The sequence below is a fragment of the Pituophis catenifer genome, unplaced genomic scaffold (assembly GCF_029215685.1).
Source record: "Pituophis catenifer annectens isolate HBS135680 unplaced genomic scaffold, rPitCat1.0.hap2 SCAF_2, whole genome shotgun sequence".
Lineage (NCBI taxonomy): Eukaryota > Metazoa > Chordata > Lepidosauria > Squamata > Colubridae > Pituophis > Pituophis catenifer.
This window is the reverse complement of record NW_027256882.1, coordinates 56,607,629-56,630,736: the sequence shown is the minus strand read 5'-3', so window position 1 is coordinate 56,630,736 and position 23,108 is coordinate 56,607,629. Positions and strand designations below refer to the sequence as shown.

At 36.8% G+C, this 23,108-nt stretch overlaps 1 long non-coding RNA gene across 1 annotated transcript in view; it reads left to right on the top strand.

The window, feature by feature from the left end:
* The first annotated feature begins 6,875 nt into the window (after nt 1–6,875).
* LOC139309475 (uncharacterized) overlaps nt 6,876–23,108 on the top strand; it is a 100,907-nt gene continuing 84,674 nt past the window's right edge. Inside the window, exons 1-2 of the long non-coding RNA XR_011599866.1 lie at nt 6,876–6,970; nt 9,471–9,579. This is a non-coding gene — a long non-coding RNA (uncharacterized lncRNA). The remainder of the gene's footprint in view (nt 6,971–9,470; nt 9,580–23,108) is intronic.

The window sequence follows — 23,108 nt, the reverse complement described above, 5'->3', positions numbered from 1 at the left end:
TGCAAATGAAAATAGCAGGGAAAGCACAGGCAAACTTTTAGCTTCAAATGTTATTTACATCTGAAATACTCTAGATCAGACTATTCTGGATAAGCCCATAATTTATTAATGCCTATCTAACATCTGTAGAAATCTGATGTAATTTAACTAAACTAGCATGCTTCACATGCTGAATAATACCTGGTCTGAAATTCTTTACAATAGCAAGCTGTAGCAATTCCCCACCCCTTTTCTTCACTCAGCCACAAAACTACAAGTTAATCAACACATTTTCAGTATAAATTTAACATAATTTTAGTACAGTAACTGCATATACCCATCAGGTTAAAATTCTAAAAAGGTATCCAGGTTCAAAATAGAAGATATTCTGCCCAGGTAATCAATGAATTAAGTAACTGGCTTGCAGTAAGTGACAGATCAATTAATTGTATTTTTAAATGAACCATTATTATATCCACACATTCAAGATTGCTTGCTTCAATTACAGAACAAAAATAAAATTACAATGTCAAAAAGAATATTTGACAAATTGCTAGAAGCGTTACATACCTTGCTCAGAAAAAAGCACTAGCTATGAACTAATTAAAATCCTTCCCTTCTTAAATTCTATTTTCAGTCCTACAAAGCTCTACATTCAGAAGCACATTGGCAAAATAAAAATAACTGCCTTTCTCTAATAAACAATAGCATTATTTTACTGTGTGTATATATGATGGATAAACAACTTCAAAATTAATTTCATAGTTTTCCTCATGACAAAGGCTTGTTGATGGATTTTAAGGATCCCCACAAAACATTTAAAATCTGAAAGACTCCAGGAAACATGGCTCATAGGATACAGGGGGTGGGGCAGAGCAATGGATGGAAAAACATTCTGACTTTAAAACTGCAACACCTATAATTATAGAGGCGTCATCACCTCCATTTTTTTAAACTAACAAGCTGTAGTCATAACCTGTGTACACCCTTACCAAAATCTGCCAAGCATTCAATCACACCTGGGATTTAAGGTTTGAAAGGGGAAGGAGTTTCTTTCTGTTTGTCTTTGCACTTGTAAAACAACTACAGCAGTAAACAATTCAAGAGCAATTAACAATTGCATAGGAGTAAGGAATAAATCCCACTGCTGTTATTGTCAGAGGAATTAATCACATTTTATAGAGCTGGCAGACTGGCTTAAATCAGCACAGCAAAAACAAGACAGCCCATCTTTTTAATCATAAACACATGTTTATTCAAGTGCTTTGGCTTTTCATAGAATGCCTGCCTGTTCTTTTTTTTCCCCCAAAAAAGGTTGAGCAATCCTAACATCTCTTACCTATCGTAATTATTTTTAAACCTTTTGCTTTTATTCTTCATGACTTTTCTTCAAGTAGGAATAAAAGGCTGGGAAAAAGGCAAAGAGAAAATTAAAACAGGTTGACAAACATCTCCACCTCTATCCTAGGTCTCATGTATTTACAACTAATTCATTTTATTTCAGGTAGATGAGCTACAACATGAAGCTTATTGTTATATTGGTCTTCTTTTCTGACAGTTTAGACAATTTTGTCTATTCATATTATGGTATAGCTTTCTAAATATGATTACAGATTATTCTTTTTTAAAATAAAATTTTTCAAAAATTTTAACACAGAATAAAAAATTAAAAGATTTAGAATTAAAAAATAAAAAAAAATGAAAAAAGCAAAGACAAAAATGCAGAAATGAAAGAAAAAATATATAAAGTGACTTCTGATTTTCTTTTACAGCAGTTGTAAGTACAAATATAAAATAGCAACAGCATTATTTTTTCTAAAATCTATTATTTTTATTTGAATCATCAAAACCACATGACATTATTTTATTTTGTTTCCTGCAGAAAAATCAGTAAGAGGTTTCTAATCACCCTTAAATTTAGACAATGTTCTATCTCTAATTAAAGTAGTCTATTTGGCCATTCCAGCAATTTCCATCATCTTCACTACCCATTTTTCCATTATGGATGAAGTTGAATCTTTCACCTTTGTGCCTAGTCTTGCTAGTCATCATATATAGAAACACAATTCCATATTTTTCCCAGCTGCTTAGCCATCAATTCCAAAGAAAAGTCTTTGGTTTTCATAGCATTTTCAAAATCTGTAGTAATTTGAGTGCAAATTTTTCTAGCTTTTCACACATCCATCGAGATTAGAGATTATTCTTTAAATACATCTATTATTTTAGATGTACTTAAAGAATAATTTTAGATGTACTTACTTTTTATCTTTTGCCATACAAATATTTATCTTAATGATTTTCCTCTTCTTTATTTAAAATATAATGAATTACAGGAGGCGTAAGTACTTTGCTCTTATTCTTTAAAAAGTGTACCAGGAGTCTTTCTTAAGAATTCAAATCGGTAGTATTTACTTTTATCACCAAAAGGTGGCGTCATATTCCCATATCCTTTCTTCCACACAAAAATCCTTCCCGATTTAATTTGCCAAAAGAAACTTCCATTTGATTACTGATCAAGAAATTAAAATGTGCTCTATATGAGTGCAACGTGACAGTGTTGAAAATGAACAATATGTTAAGCTGCAGTTAAGATCCCCATTAATATCTACCAAATGGACATGCAAACCTTCATCATTTTTGTTGAACAGATACTGGAATGTAACACCTCATATTGCAACATTAAAAAGACTTATTATTTTATGGTATTTCTTATTCCAAAATACCAATATTCTACTATCAAATTTGCACTACTAAACTGATTTATCAGTAAATTTTTCAATGTATATATCTATAGTAATTTAAGAAAATTTAAGAAAATATGAAGCAATAAATGAAATTAAAAAAAATAAATTAAAAATGAAACCGGGAGCCTGATAGAAACTTTTAGCATCCTTATATCCATTGATTTTCCTTATACAAGGCAAAAATACTATGACAATATTTTCCCCAAAAAACTTTTGCTTTCAACAATAACAAAAACTGAACCTCATAACTGAAATGATTAAAGTAATATTTAAATTCTACAATATCCTTTCAGACTGAATATGAACTGTTTGTTTTAACTGTAATCCATTGGACATGTATATCAATTCCTTTTACAACACTCATCATAGTATTAAAACTAATCTGAGCATTTTGGAATGAAAATGCAAAGTATTTATTTTTCAGTTCATACAATAAATTCTTTAACCTATGAAATTTACAGCGGTGTAATAGTAAATCTATATTTGATTATATTAATCAAAGGAGAAAAATGATTTAAACAGCATGATAATCTGGTGCATAGAATCGCTGCATTTTAGTGTTAGAAAGACTCTCATGTGACACATATGCATCTTGCAACTAATAAAGCATTCTGATAGCTATTAATTAGATCTGGAAATGTCATCAAATTTTAGGAGGTAACCTTTCTTGTTGCAAGACAAATGTAAAATTGTAGTGTGCTTTACAACGCAAATCTAAATTCAATGTTTTATATATAGTGTATTAATCAATGTAAGAAATCAACATGTCTATTTATGTCATTTGACATCATACAAAAGAAACATGGAACTTAGTAATATTAATAGAATGAAAAATGTCTATTACATTCAGGAAAGCCAGTATGTACTTGTTTCATTATTCCATCCTTTCAATTAGTTAGGCCACTACACAATTGGACCAAAGGCCTAATTTAGAGACATACCGGTACATGGATCCAATAACATTTTACCAGTTTAAGAATTAATGCTGAACATTTTATATGGAGGATGTTTGTATTTTATTCAATTCCATTTTAAATTGCTTTTATCAAATTTTAGTAATAATTTGTTTCTGGAACTCTGCACTTTGATATGTCCCAAGGGTTAATCAATAAATATTGAGATATGGAGAACGTTTGGGTCCTATATAGTTCCCAGTCCCTATAAGAGTTGCTTATGGCAAGACAGGCAGCATATAAATTAAATAAACAAGCAAGCAAGCAAACAAACAAATATTTTCTAGAGAATGAGGTATTTTCCAAGATCACTACAGGTGATTTCTGTCATTACATGGAATCCAAAAATACATGACAATTTACAAAAAATTAAGATTGGAGAATACAGTTCAGACCACAATTTATTTTAACCCAAATGCTAAATGTGTTTTATTTTTATCATTTCCCCAAAAGATAAACAGATACCTAGTTTAATTTGAAATATGCTTTAAATTATTTTAAAATTGTATTTTTCCCAAGTAGACTATTATACTAATATTGCTAGTAATATATTTAGACAGGGATCATTTGCAAAGCCATGTATTTATAACTGGTTATGGTCTTATACGCACATTTACTAAGTTCAAAGTTATCTATCTTCTATTCTTTGTTCAACGTTCATTCAAAATTAAGCATTTGTGAAAATGCTTAAATGCTGTAAATTCCCAGTGGAAATTTTAAAACCAGGCAAAAATAAATAAAATAGGTTTAAAATGTAAGACAAGTATTTTGGTAACTGGGATCCCTTTGATAGGCAAAGGGGCATATAATTAAGTCACATATGCAAAACCAAGGACCAGGCAAAAATAATTGTGTATGAAAGGTTTATATGTGCAAGGTTAAGGTGTAGGCCTTTTAAAAACTTGCATATAATGGAGCCATTATTTCACTCTAATACTTACCTGTCATGGGTTAAAATGTGCATAAATATTTATAAAACTCCTTATAAGATAGGTGTAAGAATAGATTATTGAGGCTATGAAAGTGTTTTATTAGGGATCCATTCAGAGCCCATACTTATAAATAGTATAAAATGAGCGAATAAGTCTTTAGATTATGCATGTCAAGTATGGTGCATTGTTTAGTGGTTAAACCACAGGTCTGAGAAACGGAAGAAGCTTTGAATATTACTTGCAGCTTTACCACTGACTCATTGTGTGAACTTGACACAGGTAACATAACCTTTTCTGTTCTCTGATTTACTTATCTATAAATATAATGGACTATGATTCTGTATTACAGGACTAGCTTGGATACTTTCAGAAACGGCTTTGAAGAGCTGATTACTCATATATATTAGAAAAAATATTGAAACTGCGTTTTTTCAGCCTGTAAAAGATTGCCAATAGGCTAAATTAGGAGAATAAAGGCCTCAGTGCTACAATTAATACAATGTAATGTATTACATTAGGAAACGCATTGAATTCAAGAGTGTTTGCAAAATGCCTATCTTGTCTTTTCCTCGAAGGCACTCTTTATCCAGCTCATCTAAGCAAGGGACAAATGTGGAGAAATGGTTACCCCTTCCGCCTTTTAGGGCTTCTTCTCATGAAGAGTTAAACTTTAGCAAATTTGTGAAGAGAATTTGACGTTTGAAGAAGGAAAAAAAGAAAAAAAGTTTATTCCCTTTATCTCCTGCTGATGGAAACCAATCTTACCAGAAAGAAAACAAACTTTTTTCTGGAGTATTCTTGTACTCCAAACTTTTATTTCAGAATGGATACAGAAGCAGGTAACTTAGGTTAAAACCACACTGGACATGCTAACCTGTGGTCAACTTTATAGGAAGAAAGCAGGGAAGGCATATCGATACCCACCCACCACTCTCAAAAACCAAAACCAGGAGGAAGTTTTGTTGTTCTGTTCTCCGGGAGCCTTTTTTTTTTTTTTTTTTTTAAAGCAAGCCCGTGGGTTGAATGCCGAAATTCCTTGCAATCGAAGAGACTTTCTTCACCTCTAGAACAAACACGCAACAAGGGCCAGCGGGCAGGCGAGCCTTTCAAAAGAGATGGTGGACGTGTCTTGTTTCTTTGCACACATGCGTTTGTCCTTCTAATGAACTTTCACCTCCCGAACTCTCCTCTTTTCATTGGGTAAAGTGCAAGGGGCAAGTGTGGGGGAGAAAGGGGGGGGGAGAGAGAGAGAGAGCGCGCGCCGCCCGACACAGAGAGAGAGAAAGCAGAGGGGAGAAGAGGAAATTGGCTCGCGCAGCATTTGCACTTTTGAATTCCTTCCCTTTCACTCTCCCCCCCCCCGTCTGTTTTGTTTGTTTGCTTTTGGGGGTGGGGGTGGGGAAGAGGAGGACCTCGGATTCCTTTTTTCTGGAGATCTAGAAAGGATCCAACAAAAGCGAGCCTAAGATTACCTAATTGAAATCGACTCAACCTCTTCCAATCTCAGCCCTACCCCCCCCCCGCTCTTGCCCCCCTCCCCCCAAAAAAACCTCCCCTCCCCGTCTAGTTTTCTTGGCTTTTCTACCCTCACTCCCTTTCCTCCCCATCTCTTGCGACTCTCCTCCGGCAGCTCTCCTCCTCCCCGCCGGCTCCAACACCTCTTTGCCGCGCTCCGTCCCCTCTGCCTCCCCCTCCTCCCCTGATTCCCCCCCCCTTTTTTTTTTGCAAACGCGATGTATCTCCCTCTCCCCCCCCTTCTTCTTTTTGCACTGAGCCTTGTTTACCCAGCAGGTGGATGTGACGTCAGGGACTCATAACAGCAAAAAATAACAAAATCTCCCTCCGCGGGGTGTTATTTTTCCTCACCCTTCTTCCCCAAAAGCGTGTTTTTTCCGCGCAAAAAAAGCTCCACGCTCCCGCGGCGGCGACGCTCGAGGCGCTTGGAGCACCGCCGCGAGCAGCCCGGACGGCGGCGGCGGGGGATCCCAAGTGGGCGAAGAGGATCGCCTGCCTTACTTCCCTCCCTCCCTCCTCCTCCTCCTGCTCCCTCCCTCCTTCCCTGCTGCTGCCGCTGCTGCTGGATTGCCTTGCCTTGCCTGATTACTGCTGCTGCTGCTCTCCCCTTTTGGAAAGCTAGTTCCCGACTCGAGCGGAGGGCTCTATTGTTATTTATTGTGTGCCTGTGTTGCACGCTGTGCCTCCTGCATGGGGCTGGCTGGCAGGCTAGAAAGGGAGAGAGGGAGGGAGGGTGGGACGGAGTGAGTAAAGGGAGGGACAGACAGACAGACAGACAGAGTCACTCACTCACCCGCCCGCAGTGGGGGGAGCCCCTTAACTGGCACCGCCAGGCCGTTTCCAGCGGGTGAGTTTGCCATTTCGCATTTTCTCATCCACTTTTAAGTCTCCTGTTTGTTTGTTTCTAACCCCCTTCACGTCTCCTCTACAACAACCCCCCCTCCCCGGCTCGGACCCCCCCCTCCCACCCCTCTTACCTTTCCACACGTGCCTTGGCATCCCCCTCTTCTTCTCTCTTCCCCCCCCCAACCCCTTCTCCCCGCGCTCTAGCTTTTGCATAAAGCCCTTTAAAAGACGCAATGGGGAAAAAGCTGCGGCTCTTTCACCTCTCGGGCTCTTCCTCTTTCTTTATGTCCCATCTGTGCACCTCATTCATCTCTTTCCCTCCTTCCTATTCTTTCTTCCACGCGCTGGACGATGCACACATGACCCTAGCAAGTTGGAAGCCGCGTTTGCTCTCTGCTCCCCACCCCACCCCCGTCTCTGTGTGTGCGTGCGCGCGTGTGTAAAAAAAAAAAAAAAAAAAAAGACCCTCAAGCGGGGAAAAAGGGAGGGTGGGAGCGATCGGACCCGGGCAGGGTTTGCTGGCGGGTGCGGGTGCGCTTCCTTTGGTAACTTGGGGCACTTGATGGCGAGGAAGACGGGGAAGAACTTTTAGTCGACTTGCAACAAACTTTTGCCCCGTATGCTTTTTGCCTTCTCTTGCTTTCGTGCAGCGAACTTCAATGAAATAGGCCTTTGGGACTCACACCTCACCCGCTCACTTTAACTTGAACTCGCCGGTTTTCGGTCGCTCGCCCGCCCGCGCGCGCGCGCACGCACTCAAACATACACACACACGCACACGGGTCACAGTTCCGTGCTGCTTCTCTTGGTCGAGCGTGCGCGGTTGCTGCCAGACTTCCCTTCCTACCTCTCTCCATCCCGAGGGTTGTATAAGTGTGCAAACCACAGAAAACAATTTGCCAGTTCGTGCACTCCAGAGCGCTCACTTAATCGCGCCTATTAGACTTGCATTTCACAACAATCAGACCGATTGAACTGCTAATGCCCCGCGCCAACCGTAGCATATTTCATGACAAAGACACCTTCGGACTAGAACTATAGAAGTTAGGAACACTCCGATTATTGACACAAGTGACAAAGCCGACAACAGTACTAACCTCTCTCGTTTCTAAAGACCCACACCGGTCAAAGCACTTCTGCGATCGGTAATCCACGCTCGCAATAGGACTGGAGGCGCGCGGAAATTAGTAACTTTTAACGCATTTAAATCCAACGGAAGGAAAGCAAGAACAGACGCCACAAATTTACACGTTCACGCGCACGCATGCACACGCTCCCGCTCGCACGGGCAATGTAAGGAATGCGTGCAGGTATGTCGAAGGGTCGTCGAAGATTTCTTCCCACCCCCCACCCGCCACCCCCACTCCGCCCCGTGCCTTGTGCTCGGTGTCGGGCATAAGGAGAACTTCCCGCGCAACGAGTCGCGCGCCTTTTCTCTTCTTGTTCAAGGAGCGGTCGCCGCACATTGCAGGAAGACACGCTCGAGGGAGCCCCAGACGTGCTATTTATTTCCCAAGCGCTCGGCAACACCCGTCCACAACGGACGGACGCACGCATCCTTCACACAAGCAGCATCACTGACTTAGTCTCCCTCGTTTTTCTCTCTCTGTCTGTCTGTCTCTCTCACCCCCCCACCCCTGTCAATCAAAGTCGCACACTACAGTACCATAATCTCGCCCTTGCTGTCCTTTTAGCTCCTTTGCCTGTGCTAAAGTCCCTCGGTCTGGTCTCTTGTACCTGGTACTGGTTTACTGCCGCCGGACGTGCCGGGTGTTTCGCCGCCTCCGGTGGCTGTGGGGAGCCGAACGTCTTCTCAGCCAGGGGAGAGTTTAGGAAAAGTTAGCACGGGGCGCTGCAACTCCGGCTGCGCGAGCTATCCCAGCCAGGTACCCGGGCCCTTTTTGCTTTTCCTAACTCCCTTCAGGAGCTACCTCGGTGCCCCTCCACCTGTTATTGGGTCTTGCGATGACGGCAGAGCTAGAGTGATTTTGAAGCGTAACAGTCCCTACCCCAGCACGATATTTCCTTTTTTTTTCTCCCCTTCCCTCCTGTGCTTGGAAATGAGAGCACGTCTTCCCGCCTCACCCTCCGGGCAGCGGCTGCTTCCCCCGCCTTGGGTGCCTCGGTTGTAGCCGTCTTTTGACCTGCAGTTTTCCCACATCCAAGCATCTTGCCATGATTTGCTTTTGGGGCATCCCTTCTGCAAAACAAAAACAAAAACAAAAAACCCAGCGGATTTCCAGCTGAGTTTGGAGGAGGGTTGAAACACGAGAGTGAAAGGGAGATTCTGTGTCTGTCACAATTTTAAATACTATTACTAGAGCAAGTTCTTGATTTCCTTTCTTGCAAGTGCTTTCCAAGACACCCCCCCCCCCTCAATCCCTTAGACACAAGCACTTATTTTCCCCTCCCTCTTCCAGGTCTTAGCTTCCCCGTTTCTTAACCAAAATCTATTTTGTGGAGACTTGCTGAAAGTACCCTTGGTTTCTTCTCGACTATAGAACACAAAGTTTTTGCCTGCCGGAGATCAAAGGAGCAACAAGAGCCCCCTGAGTTAGGAGTTGGGTGCTGACGGTGGCAATCACACCATTACAGAGCTTTTTTCTATAGGTAAGTATAAGAGAACCAGTGGAGGCTTTAAGCAAAACACCCGCTATAGGAGAACAATTGTGAATCATTCAGAAAGAACAAAAAAAACCCTCCAATTTGCCAGATGTGTGGGCTCAGATTTTTTTTTTGCTTCAAACCATGGAAATGAGAGAAAGAAAAAAGGGTTGCATACAACCCAGAATCCAGTCCTTGTTTTTAAACTTAAAATTAGAGTTCAGGAGTTTAGCAAACAATATAAATGCTGTCATAAAAGATGATGACAATTGTCTCCTTCCCCATTTCATCCCATCCTGCTTGATAACTATTAATTATTTCCAAGTCATTGTTCTGATACTGCTGCTAGCCTGATTCCTAAGTGTATTGATTTTGCAGTGTCTACATCTGACATGGTTTAATTTTTTACCCCATTTTTTTAAATAGAATGCAGCAAGACAAAAAGTGCAGGAATAACTATGGAAGACAGTGGGCCAGCTTATGTTGGTTTCAGTTGGGGTAGGAATGTTGAAGTTACATGCCCAATATGATCTCTGGAATGTCTATTGATTCTGTTTAAAAAAGTGAAACATTCCTGCTTCTTTGGCAGATAAATTGAGTTTTTAGAAGCATATAGTTGCTTTCAAATGCCTTGTTGTTTGAGAATGAGAACCCTTAGAAGTTTCAGGTTTCGTTTCTGATCAATGTTATGAATGCATAATGGGATAAAATTTACATATGGTGTGTAGGTTTGATACATGGAATGTTCATAGGCTGAATTATACTATTTAAAGATGCATACAATTTATTTCCTATTTACTAGGTAGTTTTAACATTTACTTTTTTAAAATCTAATTTTTATGAAGTCACAAAAGTCTCGTGGGAATTTTTGTACTATTATAGATAATTATAAGGAATACTGCTGATGCTATTTGTTTAATGTAATTGCTTCTACTTTTAATTGTACAACGCCAAAGAGGAAAGGAAACCTTTTAAATACTTTATGATTTTTTTTTAATGAAGAAGAAACAAGGATTTTCCAAGCTTAAAAAGGAAATAGCCATTGAGTTGTGTTAAACTCAAAGTGAGTCTGGGGGAAGAATTGCAATTAAGAGGATTGTAAAGAAATTTGGACTGTTTCAAATGATGTGTAATTCAATTTAATGTTTTTAGTACTATGCAGGATGAAAGAATGAGAGAACCTTGTCACTTTTGTTCAAAATGTGTCAGCTACAATTTCATTGCAAAAAGGTATTTCAGCTGTAACTTCTTACATTGGCAGCATTCTTTCCTTTCAGTCTTTTTAGTCATTGTATGAGAGAGGGATGGAGGGGGGAGTCACTTTTTTTTTTAAAGTAAACAGCTTCCAACAAGTGAACCTTGACAACCCAGATTAGGGAAGGCAGCAGAGATCAAACAAAGCTGCTGCCGGTGCTGTCGTTAAAAGCAGCTTCACTGAAAGATTCGGACTATTCGATCAGGCAGCAAGATTTCTGTGTTCAGTTATGCAGAAATGGACATTACAAACACTTGGTTATTAAATCTAAAGATAACTTGGATGAAATCTTATCTGTATTGTATTGGTTTTATATTTTTAACCTAATTTTTATTTGAAGGACTAGTTAATTTAAAGAAAGACTACCCCTGATTGGACTGAATTACTTATTTATGCTCCACTGATGTGCAACTGTCTTTTTATCTCCAACACCTTGAAGTGCAAAGATGAATGCTTTTGCTCTCCAGAATATATAAAAATGGTCAGAAAATAAAAGTTTAGCTCTTTGGTTATAGACTCTCTGCATTGTCGGGGAAGACAGACATTTTGCTGCATTCTAATATAGACTGGAATAGTTTCATTTTGCAATAGTTTTGTATTTTGTAGTTTTAGAAAGTTGAAGAAATAATTTTTGAAATTCCAGAACATACTAGTCTCACTGATCACTATTTAGACTTCTTTAAAAATTAAAAGTTGCATTATAGTTTTCCCCAAATATTGCAAGTATTAATTATAGTATTTTATTGATTTTGAATGTTTAAAAATAGCTTTAGATACAATTGCCATGCAGTCTTACACTATTTACTGAGAAATAAAATACATTATGTTCTGATAGCTTATTACTTAATTTATATTAAACTTGTGGTGCAAGCTCATTTATTCAGTGGGATTCCCTTTTGAGAAGACTTAATAGAATTACATTACAGCCTGTGTTTACTTTTTTTGAAATATTTTAATATTTCTGTAGTTGGTTGTTTTAATGATGTTATTTTCATTTATTATTTTCAGAGTAGTTTTCTTGTATTGATCATTATTACAAAAGCATTTCAAAAATTACAAAACTCCAATTTTCAAGTATAGGTAAATTAGAAATACAAATAATAGAAGGCTATTAATGAATGAGTAATCAGCATTGCTTAAGTGGTTTTTTCATTAGCATTTCTGATTAGAAAATAAACATATTCCTCTTAAAAGTACATGCTTTCTAATCCTCCTAACTTATTACACTGTGAGGGTTTTTTAAAATTATCAGTGTATTTATTATCTGATAAAGTGCATGTACAGAAACATACATATGGCTCTTCTGTCATTTGTGATAATATGTAACATGCCTGTCTTTAAAAAGCTATAAATTTAATCTTCCTACTTTCAGTATTCCTACTAACCAGTATAAAAATAATTTATTTCTGCTCTGCTAAGAAAATTAAGCCCATTCCTTTCCAGGACCTTATTTGTAAAGTGCTTTTGTAATGTAAGTGCAGTACAGTTTATAGGTGAAAGACTTCCATTTAATTGGTTATATGTGATCTTTTACACATTGATAATAATGCAATAGTAAAACTCAACATTGTGTTTGTCTTCTATTTGGAAAAGAGTTGAAATTTTCCAAATTGAACATAGGCACTGATGTTCTTGTGTTCTGCTAGTCTTTTTCTTTAACTGAAAGTTAATGGGTATAATTAATGGCAATTCCCATTGATTTCTTTGGAAGGTAAATTATATCTGCTGAATATTCTTTTATATGAATACATCAGCTATTAGATACAATTTAATTCATATGCAAACCCATGAAAACATAACTCAGCAAAGGATTTCAGCAACTGTGTTTTTTATATATAGGACTTCAATGAAAACTTTCTCCAGTGTCCAATGATGTATAGAATGCAATAGTGTTTTTCTTTCAAAATGTTGTAAACTTTACATAATGATAGTCTGACAGTATAATAGTATACACTTGTTTATGCTTCTATACTAAAATAAGCTTCTTAAACTCCAAAAGGGAGTGACAATAAGTGCTCCTGCTGTCTTCTGCTGTCACAATGATCTTAAATTATAATTTAATTCACTGCACTGAATTTTAAATTTTTTTGACATGGCTCAATAAGATTTCATATATACATTTGCACACAGGCTTATATAAGTTTACAAAGCAACAATATAGCAGGATACAACTTTACCTGTTTTTGAATGGAACTATTTTATTGTTTTGTAGTTTACCTTGAAATCAAAGGAAACTGCAGCATGTCCCTTGCCTCTTTTTCTAAATGTCATTGTACTGTTGTAGCTTCTGGCTTTTTAAAGTAGTATTGTAAGAACATCAGATTTCTATGTGTGTGTATAAGTCAAAGAGAATGAGCAACTAAAAGTTCTACATAGAATCTATGGTAGTTAAGTTCAGAATTTATTATGTAAATAAGTAGTTTTTAGTTATCTGAACCTAATTATCTAAACATTCTGATATTCCTTGGGATGTTGGAAGGAGGTCCAGAGAAGGTATGTATTGTATCAGAGAGTGTAACTTCTACTTTTTTATCCTTTCAACTTACCTCAGATCATTTTTAATAAATTGAACAATTTCAGATAAAAAGATGCTTAAAGACAACTCAAAGGAAAAAGACACAAGTTCACTCTTAACTTTTCCTTATAGCTGTAACACTATTTTATGTTATTGGGCCACTGTGGATTCAATTCCATTTGTGGATTCAATTTCATTTCAATTCCAATTCCAATTCCATTCAATGATATTGAAGGTCTATAGCATTGTAATTTATAGTTGCTCTGTTACAAATATTAAGGAATATGTGCTCATTCTGAATATGTATCTGTTTTAGTATATCATGTTTAAATCTGATTAGTATCCATATCTCAAGCTGTGGCGCATGACCACCAAGTTTTTTCTAACTGCTATCAATCATACACAGTTCTAGTTGGGTTCCATTTTTCCATATCTGAGACAAAACCTTGACACCAAGACCCTTTATTTAGATTCAGGTTGTGAAGTAGCCCAGGATATACTCAGCATCAGATTAGACTGACACTTAGTGGGTTTTGTTGCAGTTACATTGTTTTCTTCATCAATTTTTAGTTTCCGTTATCTTACAGAACATGCAGTAACATAATTAAAATATGTAGAAATTTGACTAGTCAAACGGTAGAATTCAGCATGTGTATTTTTAAAGTAGAAGGTACTCATATTTTTTTAAAAAAATTAAGTATGCAATCAGTATGTTCAATTGAACTTTGAACAGTATGTTCAATGTTCATTGAATTGAATATTGAACAGTATGTTCAATATTGAACATATTGAAGCCCTAATGCTTTGCCCATGATTATCAGTTTAGATAGGTTGCTTGCTAGGATTGGTAGTGAAGATAATAATTTGATGTGTATGGTTCATAATGTATGGAAAAAAAGTCAGTGAGGATTGATGTCTTCTTCAAGTTACATATTGCTATAAACTATAATTTCTTAATTGGAATAATAATAGAATTAATGATTCAGGTATGTGAATTCAATAGGTATGTGCAAAATAAAATATTGAGGATTTCAAATTAAGAAAACAAATAAAATTAAGCTTAATTCTTCTCAGTTTTATTTAATTAGTCACAAAAAAGATATTTAAAATAATGCTTCAGGATTTGAATATAGACTTCTACATCCTAGAAGGTAATTATGAAAGTTGTACTTCTAAGACATCTGGAGGATAACTAGGTTGGGAGAAGATGCTCAGTAATTGGGTAATTATTATCCATGCGGTCCAAGAACAACATGGCAATTATATGAAATCCAGAAGTTGTGAATGCTTCAACACGAAGTTTTTAAGATGAGATTGGACAACCATTTGTCTGAAATGGTATAGGACTTCCTGCCTGAGCGGGGGATTGGACTAAAAGATCTGCAAGGTCCCTTCTAACTCTGTATTTTAAAATACAGATTTTGGCTATGCCTTTTTAATTTATAAATTAATTTTATTTATTTCATAGATAAATTATTATGCAATGTATATATGCAATGTTTGTATGAAGAATATTTGTATATGAGTACACCAAATAATTTGCTTACTGATAAAATATTTACCTAATAAATTTCAAAAGTGAAAATAATTTTCAGGATTTAATAAGGTCTTTAGTAGCAGGAATATCTTCCCTAAAAAACACTTTAAAATCTCTGTCATTGTAAGTAATTTTTATCATTACCAGTCTTTCTATAATGTTTAAAAATATCTCAATTTAGTGCCTTGAAATTATAATTAAGTTGTAGTAATTTAAGATTATTGGAAAAGTGCAAAGGGCAGCAGACGCTCTTTAGAAGTCTCATTTCAATGTTTAATACTACTCAGTCATGAGGTTAAAAGAGTTTCCTGAGTGTAAGTACTTAAAGGAACTGAATCATAAACAATATTTATATTTTATATTCTGACAACTAATAATCTATTTAAATTGCATTAAAGTATGTATGTTAAATTTAATTAAAGACACAAAGAGGATTGAATCCTATAAATACCTTGACGGATTTTGTAAAATAGAATTCATATCAGGAAATATTTACATTTTGTCATTTATATTGAAATATGTACCTAAATGTTCTACCGATAGATTTTATTCAAAACAACAACTCAGCAGAATATTTTCAAACAAAATACTAGCAATGCAAAGGCCAATTTCAAATGTATATTTTACTTTTAAGAACTTATTCTGAATTGTTGGTAGTCATTATTATGATTATATTAGGTTTTATTTTCTCAGTATAACAATGTTACATCATTTGTTTTATGAAATATTTTATGTTGGTGCCCTAATATTATGTTGCACTAGGTGACAAAAGTTAGATGTAGTTCTAGCTTTCGCTATACTGAAAGGCACAAACAGAAATTTTGATCACAGTCTCATCACAATCATAAAGCCTTATTTTTATATGAATAAGAATTAAGTCCATCAGGATTTTTACCCAAGCACTTTCTGGAATAGAAGATTTAAAGATCATGCAGTGAACTCTCAGAGTAAATTAAGAATCCTTTAAGGTTGTACATGATGGTAGGAAGGACATACAAATGGCTAGCAATTAGAATATAGACTATTGCCAGATAGGCACATTTGTCTATTTAACTCAAATTGTTAGATAAACACGGTATTGTTATTAAGATGAAGCAATTTCAGATACAGGTCTTAACTCTATACTGTTCTACTAGTGTTTAGCTACCAAGGTACTGATATATGGTATCTGTTTATAGTTTTTGTTCATTTGTTTATTTACTTACCAAATTTATATGCCAGTCATCTTGTGATGTGGGATTTTGTTAAATGTGAACCAACCAATTAAAAAAGCCATTGAGAGTTGAGTGACCTGAAATTTAATAAACTAATGATAATGATAATAATATTGATAAAGTCTTGGCTTATAACATTGTATTTAACTGTGGTTGAAAAGAAGGAAGTATGAACAATTGATGTGACAATATTAGCAGATAGTAGAACAGAAGACAAAGAATTAGAGAAAATCACAAAGTATCAAGATCTGAAAATTAAAATTGAAATATTATTGCCTAAACTGGCCATTGTGGTCCAGTGTTTATCGGCACACTGGGTGCCATAACAAAAAATCTTGGATAGCACTTGGAAATTATGCGCATTGAAAAAATTTCATGTATTAATTACAAAAGACTACATTGCTTGGATCCATACATATCCTATACTAATACATTACAATATCCTAGGTTTGGGGGAACAATTCAATGCATATGAAGGCCAGCACCAGCTAAAAAATTGGCAGCTGTGATTTCACATTTTTAGGGATATAATAATAATAAAACTGATAATTATTGAATGAATAATTGAGGAAGTAGATTGCCTTTAGTGTCTGGAAAGGAAGGCACAGTGCATCTTTCTATGTTGCATTTTCTTAACATTATATTAAGAAATTGGCATGACAACATCCAAAAACCACGGTCTACTACAATTTTATTTTATTGAAATATTGTCGTACAGTTTATTACAAAGTACTATGCTAGACAGTGTATAGAATCACTCAAACTTGAAAGGGTCACAGATGCAGTGTCTCGGAAGCATTGAGTGTTTATTGAACAAATGGTATGAATATCTCAAAAATTAAGGTAGTTGTTTCCTGCTAACATTTTGCTAAGGTCAGACATGACAATAGCATTTAATTATGGCTTTAGACTGATTTTGATGACAATATTATTACATGAGAAAACTGTTTTTAGACCTTAGGACTTCACACTGCATCCTTTGTGTAGAAAGATTGCATGTATGAATGATTTGCTATACATAAACACTTTAGGGCATTGTTGAGAGAAATAAATAATAATGTTTTTACTAGACAAGACTGGACTGTGCCTCTTTAATTTTTTCGTAAAGGGCAAAAAAAGAGCATGACAAGTTTTGGGTGATGTTTTCTTTTTGCCACTTCTTAAATGTGACTAATAGAAGGGAAAAAAACTTACATAATCATTTCAACTTACTGAGTAAAGTGGTATCAGATTTGAATAAAGGTAGATTTAAAACTAAATTTATTAGTTATATGATGAGGTTAGTTGGTTGAAATGGTTTCTGAACAGTTTATAACTGTCCATAAGTAGTTTGACTGAATAAAATTTTATTTTGAAAAATGTTTTTATAGATTTACAAAATGATTTTGGTTTTTTAAAATAAAATTTGTAAACACCTTCCTCCTATTATCTTGGATTTTTTTTTGGTATATTTTCTATTCATTCTTGGATTTTGATATATTTTCCATTCATTCTTAGCATATTGTTGCCAGCACTTACAATCAAATATCTTTACTTGAGACTTGCTAGCACACTTTCCTTCCAAGGTTTAGCTGTCTCTTGTATTTTGTAAAATGAGCCTATTCATTTAATTGATAGATTAAGCATATTAACACCTCAGTAAATGAAAGTCATCCTACTTTCCAAGGCATCTTAGGGAAGCCTCTTTGGTTTTATGTTACTGGACGCACACTATTAGATAGCAAGGCCAACGATGATCGTGTGTTTTAAGAGAGAATAAATGGAGAGAATACAGCTATAAGTAGAATGTCATGTCTCTATTAAAAAGGGTAATAAATGAAGATGAAATTGTATGAAGGGCCAGTTAAATGTCCAGACCTTCAGCAAGAGAAATTAAGAAAATCTGTGTTTCTGAAGGCAGGAAGAACATGCTAGGATTATGATATTTTAAAAATTCTTTATATAGACAGTTTTGTAATTTGCTTCTGCTTGCTTTTGCTTGCTGTAACATTATTACAGCATCACTATCCCAACTCATCACCATCACCATCCCAACTCAGTCCACTGCAGATTTGAAGGCTGCTTCATTGGAGTATTATAAACCATAATATATCATGTTGGTCCATTGAGGGTTGGTAAATAGATGTGCTTCAACTTTTTGGTCGAGGCTGCAGAGAATAATTGGGCTTCCAGGCCAAAAGAAGGATTACAACCTGGATTTCCCTGCTCTTAATCTAGCTTCTTAACTACTACGCTAGTAATGCATGTATAAGCTCTATCTTGATCTCTTTCTCCCTCCACTCAATCCCTGCATCAGCATTTGAATATTTGAAGTTGGACCATTGATTTTTTTATTTTATTTAGCATATGGCATCTACAGAGGTCATGCTATCAGTGATATACAACACTAATAAAACACATACATACAAGCACAAGTTTAACTAAAGTATCAGCAAATATATATTATGTATATATAAATATGTGGTCAGTACAGTGTACCAGATAAAATATTAAATTAAGGTAAAAGTATGATAAAATCACCATAATATGGTGTCATAGAGTCACACTAGGATATAACTCAATATCTAAGGAAGCTAACCAGCTAATTGCTTCTGGTATGGCTGCGATGAGAACATCCCAGGTGCCTTGAAATTTCCTGAGGAGACATTCTCAAACTGTATCTGCTATTGTTTGTTCCGATGTACCGTAGTGCATTGCAGACTCTTGGTCATCTCCCATTTAAAGAGTTTTGCCTTAGTTCTGGCATGGTCTGTCCTGATTTTATTCAGGTGGTGCCATATTTTTCAGGGCAACTACATTCCTGGAATTAGTTTTGTTCAGTGGTGAAATCAGAACCAGTTTGCTACCGGTTCGTGTGCACCAAATGCGTGCTGCATGCGCAGTACGCAACAAACATGCTGTGCTTGCATGCGCATGCGCAGTACGTGCCAAAAGGACGCTTGGGAAGGTAAGTAGAACAGTGGGGGGGGAGTCAGCTGTGCCGTGGGGTTTAGCTTTAGCAAAGCTAAACCCCGTGGCACAACTGATCGTCAGAAACACCGGTTTGGAGGAACTGGTAGCTTTTTTTAACTACCGGTTTGCCCGAACTGGTAGCTAATTACTGATTTGCCTGAACCGTGTAGCTTTTATCATTACCAGTTCGCCCGAATAGGAGCGAACTGGTAGCATTTCACCCCTGGTTTTGTTGGATCTGCTGGCTCAGGAATTCTGTGAGGACGTCCACAAATCATAAATGGGCCATAGTTCCCCACCTCTGATCTAGTTCATAAGACTGTGGTATGTTATCCCAATTCGCTATATAGTTGCTTAGATGGAAGATGCATACTTCAGTTTTATTCAGCTTTGGGCAAGTCTCCATTTGTCATAATACTGGCTTAGTGGATAGGACCATGTATGATAGGGTGACATAGATGATCTAGGTAGATACATTCTAATATGAATGTTCCTCATTTAACAACCACTTGCTCCACAGCTGTTCAAATTTATGACAATGCTGAACAAGTAGTAGTTCTGACCAGAGTTCATATTGAAGCTGTCACAATTTGCAACCTTCCCTGCCAACTTTTCATAAGCAAAGTCAGTGGGAAAGCCACCAAGAATCAGAAGTCATGGTCACATGAGGTTGTTGCTTTATGACCAGCGCAGTCCGTGTTTATTGATGGCAACTATGACTGCCAGGATTGTTGTGACTAAACAGCGTGATCACTTTTTTTTTTTTTTACTTATGACTGCGATGCTTAATGATAAGAGTTTCCAATCCCAATTAGCATTGTTAAATGAGGACTACCTGTAATGATACCTCACGTATCATTATAAGGTATAACTTGTGTTACTGCAGGGTAACTATTATTGTGCTGAAGGTAATGAATTTATTTGACTGCTCATTCTGACATCAACAATTAGTTGTTATAAAATGAGTTTGTATACTTTTTAATAGATGTTTATTTTCATTTGTTTTCTTACTATGCCATTCATAAACTTATGTTGCTGTTTGAATTATTTGTTTTATTGTGTTTATTCTTTGCAACAATAATGCGATCTTCCTAGTTATTGTATATTTATTGGATCAAGAAAAATGTAAAAATAATTTTTCAAAGTATTCTAATAGAAGTTGGCTACCCAGTGGAAGAAAGATGGTCTGATATTGCTGTTACTTTGAAAGTGGTGGGTTGACTGTGGGTGTGGGAACCTTTGTACAACTTCTTATAGAGGTGGTTGGGTGTAAATCTGCTGAGGAGAAACTGTATCTTGCTTCAAGGATTATATTTTGCATTGTTAAAGAGGAAAGCAGGCATGAGTTGTTTTTTAAAAAGCTTTGTAACTTGCTGCCGTGAGGTATAGGTTTTCATGTGTATGGCCAAACCATTTATCTGAAGATGGTGACTTTGTATTGGGCAGAAAGATCTTTCTGGGAAATTCTCCTTAGTTTAATCAACAGAGAAAGCATATACCAGATATATTAAATTAGTAATAGAAATAAAATATAACTAGAGCTCCCTTTCTTTACAGTTACCAGCTGAATGCTTTTAGCAAACAAATAGAAACTGTAAGCCAAAATATCTAAGCAAAATTAATTTAACTGTAATATATGTGAAGAAACAGTAAGTCAAAAGTACTGTATTTTTCGGAGTATAAGACACACCTTTCCTCCCCCCTAAAAGGGGGTGAAAATTTAGGTGCGTTTTATACACCGAATGTAACCCCGCCCACCCACTATCCTTACCTTCCAGCTTTTCCCAGCCAAGCCTCCTCTTCCTCCTCTCTCCCCCTCTCTCCCACTTTTTCCTTTCTGGACAAAACCCTCCTCCTTTTATCCCTTCTCCCCACTACATAGGTATCAGTAATTGGAGTCAGAACTTTTGGATGAAAAATCATACTTTACCACTCAAATGATACAGCTGTATTAGGCTTCTGGTACATTTGATGTCATATATCTAAATACATTATTTAAAAATGGGTAGAATTGTGAACTGAAACTTCTTGTCATGTTCCTGCCTTAGTGAGCATTTTTTAGAAAAAAGATCTGAGCTTGGAACTTGCAGTGAAAGAACAGGCGGGTAAACAGGAATAGGAAACATTTGTGAGGGAGTTACTGATTGTAGAGCTGATCTGTTGACTTTTTGAAAAGTGCTTGACATTAGAAATATGGCTACCTATGATAATGGAGGAGTCTTATAGCAGGAAAGGATACACAGAAACCTTCTAAACATGATAGTTGAGAGACATGGCACCTCTGGTCCTAAGTGTCTATGTTACCTGTAATCTGTAAATCTGTAAATACAGAGAAGAACTAGAAATTCTAATGCGGGAAAGCAGATATGACTAGTGTCATGTTTGGAGTGCAGAACTGAAAGGATATTACTTATTAAGAAAAGATAGACTCAATCAAAAAGGAAAAGGAGTGGCTTTGTACATAAAGAAGTCTTGTCCTTGAAAAGGGAAGTCATGTTTAAAGCATTTGGATAAGATTAAAAGGAGTAAGAATATAAATCATTCTATTCTAAAATAATAAGGCAACTTGTCAAAGAACTATAATGTTACATAGAAATTAACTATCTTAATGCTTGCTTTAAAACTAATTTGATAAGTAATGGAAGATCCAGTAGGTTTCTGATCTTGCTACTGGTTTCATTTTTTCAGAAGATGTGGAAAAACTCATTGGTATTGACTATTTGGATCTGGATGGTGAGGAACAGACTCAGGCTCAACCCATCCAAGACCGAGTGGCTGTGGTTTCCGACATCCCGATATAGTCAGTTGGTGCCATCACTGACTATTGGGGGCGAGTCGTTGGCCCTCACGGAGAGAGCTCGCAACTTGGGGGTCCTCCTGGACTCACAACTGTATTTAGAAGAGCACTTGATGGCTGTGGCCGGGAGGGCATTTTATCAGGTTTGCCTGATTCGCCAGTTGCGTCCCTTTCTGGATTGGGACTTGTTAAATACGGTCACTCATGCCCTCGTCACTTCCCACCTGGACTACTGCAATGCTCTCTACATGGGGCTCCCCTTGAGGAACATCCAGAGGCTCCAGCTGGTCCAGAATGCAGCCGCGCAGGTGGTTATGGGAGAGACGTGGCGCTCCCATGTGACCCCCCATCCTGCGCGAGCTGCACTGGCTCCCGGTGGTCTTCCGGGTGCGCTTCAAGGTTTTGGTTACCACCTTTAGAGTGCTCCATGGCTTAGGACCGGGGTATCTACGAGACCGCCTTCTGCCACCAGTAGCCTCTCACCGACCAGTACGCTCCCATAGAGAGGGGCTCCTCAGGATGCCTTCGGCCAAACAGTGTTGACTGGCGGCCCCCAGGGGGAGAGACTTCTCTGTGGGGGCACCCGCCATCTGGAACGAGCTCCCCCCAGAGATACGGAGGATCCCGGATCTGCGCACTTTCCTCCGTGCCATTAAAACATTTCTATTCCAGCAGGCTGGCCTGGCCTAACCTCTCTTTTAAATTGTTTTTAAAATTTTTAAAAATTTTTAGATTTTAAATTTGTCATATGAATTTGGGGTGTTTTAAATTCGTTTTCCGGGCCAATTATTTAATTGTATTTTAATGGTTTTTTAACATTTGTACTATATGTATTTTATTTGGCTGTTCACTGCCCTGAGTCCTTCGGGAGTAGGGCGGTATAGAAATTTAATCAATCAATCAATCAAATAAATAAATAAATAAATTTTGAAGAAAATAGTAGAATTGATTGATGAATTAGCTTTTGAATTGGATGAATTGGATTGAAGACAATTGGCTTTTATGGGAAAATGACAATAACATGCTGGAGTTCAAGATAATTAGGAGAAAAAACAGAGATGCATCAGCATGGGACTTTTAATGTCTTAAAATCTAAAGAATAAACAGGTAAGAGGATAATGAGAAATCCTAAATATGACGGCTTCAAATGAAAAAAGAAAAATGAGAATTTTTAAAGGCCTGTATGGATGAATAACAAGAAACAAAAAGATGTATAGGAAATGGAAGCAATGGCTGATAATTATAAACTGGTAGATTGAGCATCT